The following is an 11,151-nucleotide window of genomic DNA, read 5'->3' on the forward strand; positions in this document are numbered from 1 at the left end:
AATTTGCATTCTTTTTAGTATTGAGAGTATAATTTAGTTATAAATTGAAGTGAAAACCTCATATATTTACAAAAAACAAAAACAAGCAACATTTTCTAACAACGGGGCGGCAGTAGCTCAGGAGGTAGAGCGATCGTTTTAGGATTAAGGGATCCCAGTTCGAATCCCGGCTTGTCCGTGTTACATGCCGAAGTGTCCTTGGGTAAGTCACTGAAACCCCAATACCCCCAATAAGCAGGTTAGCGCCTTACATGGCTGCACAGATCACGGCCGCTATTGGGAAATGTGAAGCACAATGTAAAGCGCTTTGGGAAGTCATTGACTTGAAAAGCGCTATATAAATGCAGATCATTTCATTTCATTTCACAAGGGGGTTAGACCATTTTTGTAGTTTTTTAGAATGCAAAAAAACCAAAACATGAATGACAGGAAAATACGTTGGGGTACTAAATGAGCTAATAAGCCTGAAGGGCCACATGTGACTGTAGTTTGCCCACCCCTATTTTAAATCAAGTTCTACTTGTAAGTTACAGGAGTGATGGCACTAAAAGCTACGATTGCCATCAAAGCTCTCCTGAAATTTAATGTCAGTTGATGAAATTTCAAAGATTATCTGTCCTTAAAATGAATCTTCAGCCATATCTGTACATAATAGACTTTGCTCTGAAACTAAAAAGTTATGCGAGATGACATGAACACATAGATATATAGTAAAAATATATTCTTTCCTGTGCTTGTTACTGAGGGATAATTATTTTAAAAACAGGAAAGAACAAAGGGCTCCCTCCTTTTTATATGCCTTGGTTGTGGTCTTGGGCAGCTGTTTATACTTTTAAACAATAAACACATTTTCATGCAAACAGGAATAATTTGGTTCAAACCCAAATTTCTACTACAGAACTATTCTTAACCAAAAAGTGCTTTCCCTGTGATTGCTGCATTGGTGTTATGATGTAATGCACCTAAAGTTGATAAAGGATAAACATTTCTTACACAATTTTTATCCTACAACCAAATTTCAGATGATGAAAGCTTGCAAGTCAGCATTTATTGAATCACATAACTACTTTGTTGCAGTCAAAGTAGGATTGGACTACAAAGTTTTGACACTTAACTGTTACTCTATTGTTACGTTTGCACATTTGTCAAGTTTGCAGAACTCTTTATGTTGTAATGTACTTAAAGTAAGTGTGGTGTAATTAAAGGTGGTTAAGCTAATCCAGATTTGTGCATTTTTAATGATTGACTTTGACCAGTATGTTGGGATTAAGAGCACACCCACAGGCCTAATTTTAATGTACTTCCAAATTCCCTAAACATGCAAAATGTGAGGAAACAGTGCATGATTTATGGATAACATCTTTCTATATTTAATTCATTTTCACAGACTGTACCAACGCAGTACAGTCAGTGCCGTCGCAGCAGATCGTGCTTCAAATGACCGATTTACAGCACCTGGTATTCCTAGGCGATCTGCCTTTCAAGCACTAACAGGGCCCCTGCTTCCAGAAATCAGGCATTCTCAGAGTGGTATGGCTGTAAAAAGGTCTATCCCAATTATTTTCCGAGATAATGTATTTTGAAACGACGTGTCTTGACTATCATCTTGAGCTGTAGAACACCAGCCCCTTCGCAAGCCATTCGCCGTATTGTTTACGTTTCAATTAGTCGAGATGTAACGAGTGTTTTCAAGCCAAGTTTTGGTAGTTTTTGTGCAGAATGCCTTGGCGTGATGTCACGGGTGGATGCAGAAATGGTACAAAAAAAAAGCCGAGCTGCCAAAAAGGAACTTACTGGCAAAATTGACACACTTAGAGCCACCAACAGGGGGCTTACCAAGACAGAAACCTGCCTCGGCAGAAAAACATGAGGCTGGCTGACAAAAAGGATAAGGTGCAAAGCCAGGCTAACCAGGAACCAACAAGGAAAAGCGACTATGGCAACACAAGGCCGGCCGGAATAAATCGAAGGACACGGCAAAACTATCACCAGGCTAACTAACAAAGCAATTCACAGTGGGCAGCAAGCAAGTGCCAAAAAAACAGGAGAGCCCTCGTCAGCCCGGACGTTAACGGGGAGCTTGCCCGACAAAATTTTACCAACCACGACACACATGGAAAACAACACAAGCAAAAAGCCACAATGGCCTACCTGAAAAGAGGTGAAGGCCACGAAGGAGCACACGGCTGTAACGGCGGCAGGTAAGCTTACCCCACGAAGCTTTTGGAGGTCGAAGCAAGCAATTCTGACAAAACCGTCACAAGGGTCAGAGCGACAGGGTAAGCAAAGTTCAATTTTCTCTAAGCAGAATTGCTCGGTTTGAAAACGATGTTCGCTACACTCGTTGTGCGTCTCGGTGCTGCCCCTCATGTTGTGTTAATCGGATTCGCCATTTTGAAAGTTATTTCTTAACCTTGACCTCACATCTTTTGAGAGAACAAGGCAGATCAGTCAACTTTTGACACTGAATTTCTAGAGTCCTCCAGTGTGTAAAATATTCTGCAACATTTTTGCACAATTGTGGGGAGTTACACTACATATTCTGTGACTATTGGGAAAAAAATCTGTTTGGGAATACCTTTAAGGAACCAATGGAGAAAGTGAAGGCTATCTTTTTCCCAGCTGGCAGTCCTGGAGGCCAGCCATATCCAGCTCGGAGGATGCAGCTGCTGCCTCAATGGAAGGCCATTGAGAACATATCAACAAGTCATCTTCCGTGGGAGGGGCGGCGGTCCTAAATTTATACTGATTAACTTGCAAATCCTGATTTTCACTATACCACGTTTTGAAAGGAGTAAAGACTTTAACAATGTCATGAAAATGTAAACACTGATCATTATTTTATTGAGTAAATATAGCAATAATCCCTACTTCTGTTGGTGGCATACAAAATATTTTATTTCTATTTGTAACATTTTGAACTTGACATAAACTTCATAGACAAGCAGATAAATTTAAAGCCCAGTTGTGTAATATTTGACCACTAAATGGCACTGTTGTCAATACAGACAGTGAACAAAAACCAGTGCCTCAGCAAGACGTCAGACAAACATGGCGGCAATCTTAGGTATGGATTCCACTGGGTAAAACAAATACAAATTTCTCTACCTATATTTTTTTTAATAAAAATTAACATTGGTATGATAGTTCATGTACTTTTGCCTAATATTCAAATCTATGTTTTGTTTTGTTTTTTAACTGAAAAGTTTTTTTGTACCACAATATTACACACCGTCCCTTTAAAGTAGCTGTATGGAATTTTGAATTTTGCTACAATCTGCCACCATCTCCAAACTTCCATCCATCCATTATCTGCACTGCTTATCCTCAGTTGAGTCATGGGGGTGCTGGAGCCCATCCCAGCTATCTTCGGGCAATGGGCAGGCAACACCCTGAACTGGTTGCCAGCCAGTTGCTGGGCACACAGGGACAGACAATTCGCTCACTCATTCACAACTAGGGACAATTTGGACCGGCCAATTCACCTGAAATGCATGTCTTTGGAATGTGGGAGGAAACCGGAGTGCCCGGAGGAAACCCACGCAATCACGGGGAGAACATGCAAACTCCACACAAGAGGTTCGATCTCATGACCCCAGAACTGTGCCGCACACATGCTAACCACTGCCCCGCCGTGCTGCCCATTTTCAAACTTATGCCATCATTTTAGTATCAGTCAGCTCGTTGACAATGCAGGTGCAAGTATGTACATTTCTTAGATGCACTCGAATGGACTCATTTTTCTTCAGGTTTGGGTTGGCATTTGGACTCTTTTTGATGCTGGTCTTATCTTACTTTCACCATTTTCATGCTACTCTAACAAATAAAACCAAACTGCCCATTTTGCACATCTGTTCAGCTGCTCCTCTTGCACTCTTTGTACTACTGTATAGTACTCATAGCTATAATTATTTAGTATATTATTTAGTATATCAATACTCCAACTCAATACTACATATTTATATCTGTACATTCAAGGAAACTGTGCGGGTCCGATGTATTGACATTTCGTTCTGTATACACGTGTACAAGAATGACAATAAAGTATATCTGAATCTGAATCAAACAAAAACTCGGGAGGGGCGAGCATGACTGCACTCTCCAACACTCCCCCTTTCTTCAATTCAATGATGTGTTCTGCCCTGAACAGCTCTGCTAAAAATAAGCTAAATGCAGATACATGCAGTGGAAAATGAAACATATTTGAACTCTGTTTGGGATATTTATTTCGTATTCAATAGAAAAAATAATATACTTTCAACTTTTTATGTCACTTTAAACCCCAAACCCCACTTTTGATTAATACATTTTTTTTAAAACGTTTTTTTTACTTTATTCTGTGTTTTAAGTGTGTCCAATGCACAAGGCAGGTATGATACACACACACACACACACATATATATCTATAAAAACAGGCGTAATAATAACTTTTGTTTTATTAAAATTCCTGCTGAAATATGTTCTATAGTTTTTGTGTAAGTGTCCTGCTATGATGAGTCCAACAGTGCCACCTGCTGGTATGGGGTAAGGTTTGGTTTGGCTTTTGACATGTGACCGGAAGGTGGGGTTTGTTGGACGTCTAACAGCGAGCTGTCAACGGTAAGACACGATTTCTTGGTGCTCCGAAAAAAAAAGTTAATTTTAAACATTAAAACCACAGCTGACAAATCCATCAACATGCACAGTAATGTGATTGATGTTGGCAAGCTGTTTGGATTTATTTTTCGTTTTGTTTCTGTCGCCTTTTATGATAGTTTTGCCGGACGTTGCATGTTGTGCTAAAATGCTAAGAAAGGTTAAGGAACCACCGTCATTTATTGGGGATGGCTCAGACTCAATAAAAGTACATGAGTGGGAAGATCTAATGAGGACATTTATTAAAAAGAGTGATGTGAGGCTTGAAGAGCAGGCCGAGGAAATCATTATGCATTTGAGAGGAAAAGCTAAAGATGTAGTTAGGTTTGGCATTAGAAACGGTAATATAGACGTTTATACCCGGCCTGACATGATTTATAGTCTTCTTAGGAAACACTTTAGCTGTACCAAGTACTCTGCTGTCCCTTTAGCTGACTTTTACTCAACCTTGCCCAAAGACCAGGAAGACCCCTATGACTACTGGCTGAAACTAAACAGCAGCTGACTTTGCCTCTGACTGCTTGAGAGAGCAGGGCAAAACATTGGACAACCCTAAAATTGAGGTAACTCGCATGTTTATTTGGAACTGCTCCTGCAAATAACTGGCACTCACTTTCAGATCCAAAACCATCGATAATTGGTCAGTATGTGAAGTACTAGAGGTGCTGAATGAATACCACGCTGAAAAGAGCTACAAAGCAGCTTACCCACAACAATCTGCGAATAGGGCGGAAATTGCCGTACACAAAGCTGAGGTGAGCCATAGTCTAACCCTCATGCACGGGCCACCTCAGACTTCGAGCCCACGGTATGTCCCTTTAACGAATGTTATTAGTATGTTGGAGAAAGTTCTGCTACGTGGTGCCTCTAACCAGTTTCAAGAGAGAAGGCGATGTCCAAGCAGGCGACCTGGAGACAGAATTAATGGTTTCACTGACGAGCCATGTATTATTTGCAAAGATGACAAACACAGTGCTCTCTCTCATTGCCGAGAAAAAAAGCTTTGCTTTCAGTGCCATGCTCCAGGGCATTCTCGACGTGACTGTACAGTGAAGAAAGATGTCCCACTGCCTCAGGGAAACTGACTGGTCTGCGCATAGGGGAGAACAGTGCAGATCAACTGAGTATGCCTCCCACCACTAATGTGATGCCTGACATGCAAGATAATCAATCTATCTATGAGTTATACAGCAACACGATACCTCCATCGAAGAAGCTGATCTGTCAGGGGTTTCAGAGAATAGCGGAGACTGACGAACTGTTTTACACACCTGTATTTGTGCAAGATGGCCCCCCTTTCAGAGCGCTGTTAAACAGCGGGTCGATGGCTTGTACAGTAAGTGAGGCAACTGCCGAGTCCCTCCTGCAGCAATTCCCTGACATGGTAAGCTACACGGCCGATAACTATGTCATTGTAGGCTGCGGTGGACACCACGTCATTCCCAGAGACATGTACGACATTCATGTACGACATTCATGTCACCGTTTACGGGTGCAAAATGATGATGCAGGTAATGGTTGTGCCAGGCCAGACAGAACAGATGATCCTTGGCAGCAATGCCATCAAACATATTTTGACTCAATTAAAGAGCACTGACGGCTATTGGAGATTAGTTTCCACTCCTGACAATGGTCTGTCCGATACCCACAGTCAATTCCTGTCAATGCTTTCTAACACAGAGAGATGGAGAGGTGATTGCATTCCAGATAAGGTAGGGACAGTAAAAATCAAGAATTGTGTGATGCTGAATCCACGGACCTTGTACCTTATTTGGGGCAAGTTACCTGAGTCGGCCGGGATGACAGCGGGCAGCACTGTGGTCGTTGAGCCAACCCAATCTAAGGCTGAGCCCAGACAAGTCCTCGTCGGGCGAGTTGTTACTCCACTCTGGGGAAATGGGTGGGTGCCTGTTAAAGTCTTTAATCCTACGGACAGAGTTGTGGTGCTGAGAAGAAACAGAAAAATTGCAGATGTGTCTCCTTGTATCGCAGCGGAAGACCTGCCCAGTGCAGAGGAGGTGAAGTGCAACATGCAGAGTGTACAGAGCAAAGAGGTCCAACCCATTGGAAGCTCTGGCACTGCAAGACATTGACCTGAAGTCATGCGAGGTTTCGCTGCAGTGTAAAGACAAGCTCCTTCATATCATCGAACAACACCGAACACCACTACCCTCATCATCCAGTCCAGCGTGAATGTGGATCTTAGTATTTCGAAGCATTATTGCATGAAATACAATTTTAAATATATGTAACAAGAATATTTGCATTAGACTTTTTATTTGACCATTTATGACTCAACATTTTGTAATCCACAGATTAATATTGTATTTGCTTCGAATGGGGACTCTCACCTGGCTCTATGAATATAATTGCAGTCACAAATTTTGCTCATAACAAAGGAAATGGTAAATACTATTGTTAAAATATAATTTCATGAAATACTATTTTAAATAACGGTTCAAATTGCATTTTTGTATTCAATGTCTTACACAGAGGAGCTTAAAGGGACCATTTCTATTAATGGTTGTAAAAAAGGTCAATCATTAAAAAAAGTATTGCTCGAAGTAAGACAGAAACATGCTTCTATTAAAATATTCATATATCAAAAATGTTTCTTTTATTTGAAATATGAGCCTCACCAAGAGAAGGGAACAGAAAGTGTTTCAGAAATACAGAAAATAAATAAAATAAAGTACAATGAAAAAGTTAGGCCTCCCTGGTAAGGTCTATTCAGGGATACTGGAGAGGAGAGTCCGCCAGGAGGTCGAATCTCGGATTCAGGAGAAACAGTGTGGTTTTCGTCCTGGCCATAGAACACTGGATCAGCTCTACACGCTCTGCAGAGTCCTTGAGGGTGCATGGGAGTTGGCCTGTCCGGTCTACATGTGTATTGTGGACTTGGAGAAGGCATTCGACCGTGTTCCTCGGGAGGCCCTGTGGGGTACCGCACAGTCGTATCCGGGCTGTGCGGTCCCTGTATGCCCGGTGCCAGAGTCAGGTCCGCATTGCCGGCAGTAAGTTGGATTCGTTCGTGAGGGTTGGACTCCGCCAGGGCTGCCCTTTGTCACCGATTCTGTTCATAACTTTTACGGACAGAATTTCTAGGCGCAGCCTTGGTGGGGATGGAGTCCGGTTTGGGGGCCTCAGCATTGCGTCACTGCTTTTTGCAGATGACGTGGTGCTGTTGGCTTCCTCAAGCTGTGATCTTAAGCTCTCGCTTGAGCGATTCGCAGCCGAATGTGAAGCGGCCGGGATGAGGATCAGCACCTCCAAGTCTGAGGCCATGATACTCAGTCGGAAAAGGGTGGCATGCTCCCTCTGGGCTGGGGATGAGATCTTGCCCCAAGTGGAGGAGTTCAAGTATTTTGGGGTCTTGTTTATGAGTGAGGATAGGATGGAACTGGAGATCGACAGACTGGTCGGTGCAGTGTCTGACGTCATTCGGACTCTGTACCGGTCCGTCGTGGTGTAGAGGGAGCTGTGCCGAAAGGAAAAGTTCTCGATCTACCGGTCGATCTACGTTCCTACCCTCACCTATGGTCATGAACTTTGGGTTAGGGCCGAAAGAACACGATCCCGGATACAAGTGGCCGAAATGAGTTTCCTCCGCAGGGTGTTTGGGTTTTCCCAGCTCAGTCATCCGGGAGGGACTCTGTGTAGAGCCACTGCTCCTCCGCATTGAGAGGAGCCAGTTGAGGTGGCTCGGGCATCTGATAAGGATGCCTCCTGGACGCCTCCCTCAGGAGGTGTTCCGGGCATGTTCCACCGGCAAGAGGCCCCGAGGGCGACCCAGTACACGCTGGAGAGACTATGTCTCTCGGCTGGCTTGGGAACGCCTCGGGATCCCATCGGATAAGCTTGAGGAGGTGGCTGGGGATATGGACGTCTGGGCTTGCCTTTTAAGGCTGCTGCCCCCACGACCCGACCTCGCATAAGCGGAAGATAATGGATGGATGGATGAAAAAGTTATGTAATGTTGAACTCAACTCAAGGGGCATATTCTTAAATCCCCAATGTGTAATATTTGACCACTAGATGGCTGTGTTGTCCAATGTGGAGAAAGCCAGTGCTGTGGCAAGACTGCAGGCAACGAAATAATAATAATAATAATTTCCTTGTATTGTCATTCTGTGTAACAATGTACACAGAACGAAATGTCGATTGCACCTGACCCGTTGTAGCGAGCCGATGCAGCCGCAGCCAACAGAGGGCGCCGCCGACCACTTTTTAAGTCTTAGGAATGACTCGGCCGGGGCGCGAACCACCGACCTCCCAGTCTCAAAGCAGGTATGGATTACATGATGTAAAAGAAATACAAATTTCTTGACCCATTTTATTTTTATATATATGATAGTTCATGTATTTATGCCAAGTACTTAGATCAATGTTTATTTTTTTACTGAATGAAAGTTTTTTTTGTACCACTAGGACAGTGTTTTTTGTTTTTTTTAACTTTTTTCCATCCAAGCCTCACTTTTTTCATTTGAAAGATCTCATGACACACAGTCCTTCGAAAATGTTTGAAAATGAATCCCTTACAATACTTTTCTGTGTTAATTAAATTATCCAATTGCTTAAATTGACAGTATAGTTCTTTGGGGGGCGACTTGTCTTTTTCTCTTGTTTTATCCGTTTTTACCATGGCTAAGGTGTTAATACGGGTTATTATTTAAGTATATAATTTTGCTGTCATTTGATTTTTAAGAAACAAAAAACATAACCAATATTAAAAAATGTATAATATCAGCCAGATGATTTTTGACTACCGGTACTTTGATTATATTTATTTGATTTTATTATTTTATAAAAATCAGCAAAACTAAGTACAGGTTTTGTATTTTTGTTATTTTTTCTGTGCAAAGGTAAAAATTTAACAAATAAATAGGGTTCAGTGGACTTCCTTATTTAAAGGCTTCTTTGCCTTGCAGGTTAAAAATACATGAATATCTTCCGTTCTCTCCGTGCTTGCATGAGTTTCCTCCGGGTACTCCAGTTGCCTCCCACATTCCAAAAACATGCATGTCAGGTTAATTGGCCGGTCCCAATTGTCCCTGGGAGTGAATGAGCGAGCGAATTGTCTGTCCCTGTGTGCCCTGCGACTGTCTGGCAACCAGTTCAGGGTGTCCACTGCCCACCCCCCCAAGATAGATGGGATGGGCTCCAGCACCCCCACGACCCTACTGAGGATAAGCGGTGCAGATAATGGATGGATATATATATATATATATATATATATATATATATATATATATATATATATAGGCAGCACGGCGGCGCAGTGGTTAGCGCATGTGCGGCACAGTTCATGTCTTGGGAGCCTCCTGCGTGGGTTCAAATCCAGCTCCAGACTTCCTGTGCGGAGTTTGTATGTTCTCCCCGTGCTTGCGTGGGTTTCCTCCGGGCACTCCGGTTTCCTCCCACGTTCCAAAAACATGCATTTTCAGGTGAATTGGCAGGTCCAAATTGTCCCTAGTTGTGAATGAGCGAGTGAGTTGTCTGTCCCCGTGTGCCCTGCGATTGGCTGGCAACCAGTTCAGGGTGTCCCCTGCCCACTGCCCGATGATTGCTGGAATGGGCTCCAGCACCCCCGCGACCCTACTGAGGATAAGCGGTGTAGCTAATGAGATGAGATGAGATATATATATATATATATATATATATATAATTTCCATGCACTACTTCATGAGCATATGATTACGATATAAAAGAAATGGATGAATGTTACTTGGCTGAGGACTGAAAGAAATCAAAGATGCTGAACAATGGCATGCTTTTTAGGAAAGATAAAATTAGTCAAATTCTCGCAGCGCACTAGACAAGGTCTTACGGCACACTGGTAAAAAAAGCAGCAGTAGGAGGCACTGAATATTAGACACGGTCCCTTTAAAGGGGGAATGCAACCGTTGAAAACTTAAGACCACAATCATGAATTTAAACTGGATATGCTGGCAGAGTAACTCGTGATTTGCGTGCTGAAAAAAACTTCTATTTTCATCCTTTTGGGGGTTTGTTCCACCACGAACATGCCTAATAAAAGATACAAGCAGATAGGTGCAATGGAAAATAAAGCACAATGGCCCTTTGAAGTCTTTTGGACATTATTAACACATGCTTATTAGAGAAATATTTAACTTTCAACGTTTTGAGGACACTTCAAACTAAGCACCCAATCTTTAAGCATAGTAAAAACATACCTGTCAAGCTGTACGTTTTTGCCGTACAAAGTACGTTTATTATGCATTTTAAGACGTGTACGACGTACAAGAAAATCTGTGCGGAAAAACGCAAATTTGTCAATTATGGGTACCATCCGGTATACACAGACTATCACCTAAACAGCAAATCAATCAAGTCAAACCAGTTCGCTGCGGTAGCCTCCATCTCGGTATCGTTTTTTTTCGTTGCAAACAAAGCGAGCGGTTTGATGTGACTGTGCGCATGCGTCTGCCGCCTCGGATTTCATGTGGTAGTTTGTGTAGTGAAAGGAAGTCTGTCTCTTTTTAGAGAACCGGCTTT

This window comes from Urocampus carinirostris, chromosome 11 (assembly GCF_059441175.1).
Source record: "Urocampus carinirostris isolate Australia breed hairy pipefish chromosome 11, RoL_Ucar_1.0, whole genome shotgun sequence".
NCBI classification, from domain to species: domain Eukaryota; kingdom Metazoa; phylum Chordata; class Actinopteri; order Syngnathiformes; family Syngnathidae; genus Urocampus; species Urocampus carinirostris.